General features: G+C 38.0%; 1 non-coding gene across 1 annotated transcript; it reads right to left on the bottom strand.

The window, feature by feature from the left end:
• Window positions 1-227: 227 nt before the first annotated feature.
• On the bottom strand, window positions 228-332 carry LOC128778697 (U6 spliceosomal RNA). The gene has a single exon (XR_008424427.1). It is a non-coding gene; the product is annotated as a U6 spliceosomal RNA (small nuclear RNA).

The raw sequence follows: 332 nt of genomic DNA, 5'->3' as shown, positions 1-332 counted from the left end.
GATGAGGTCCAAGTCAGATCTCTGCCAACCACCACACCTACCACACAATAGGGCCTAAAAAATGTTTACTAAATTACTGAAACTTCTTCTCTTTTATGGACCTTTTGAGAGTAAGCTGGAAATCTTAGCATATTGAAAAATTAGAAACCCCTAAATTCTTCAGTGTCTACTTCCTAAAAGCAAGGATTTTCTTCCACATAACCACATTTTTTTTCTTCTTTATTGTTTTAAATATGGAACACCACAAGTTTGTGTGTCATCCTTGCGCAGGAGCTGTGTTAATCTTCTCTGTATCCTTCCCCTTTTAGTATAGGTGCTGCAGAAGCAAGCAC

Source organism: Panthera pardus, unplaced genomic scaffold, assembly GCF_024362965.1.
Source record: "Panthera pardus isolate Hobbes unplaced genomic scaffold, ASM2436296v1 HiC_scaffold_20, whole genome shotgun sequence".
Taxonomy (NCBI): domain Eukaryota; kingdom Metazoa; phylum Chordata; class Mammalia; order Carnivora; family Felidae; genus Panthera; species Panthera pardus.
The sequence above is the reverse complement of the archived record's forward strand: the minus strand, read 5'-3'. Positions and strand labels throughout refer to the sequence as shown.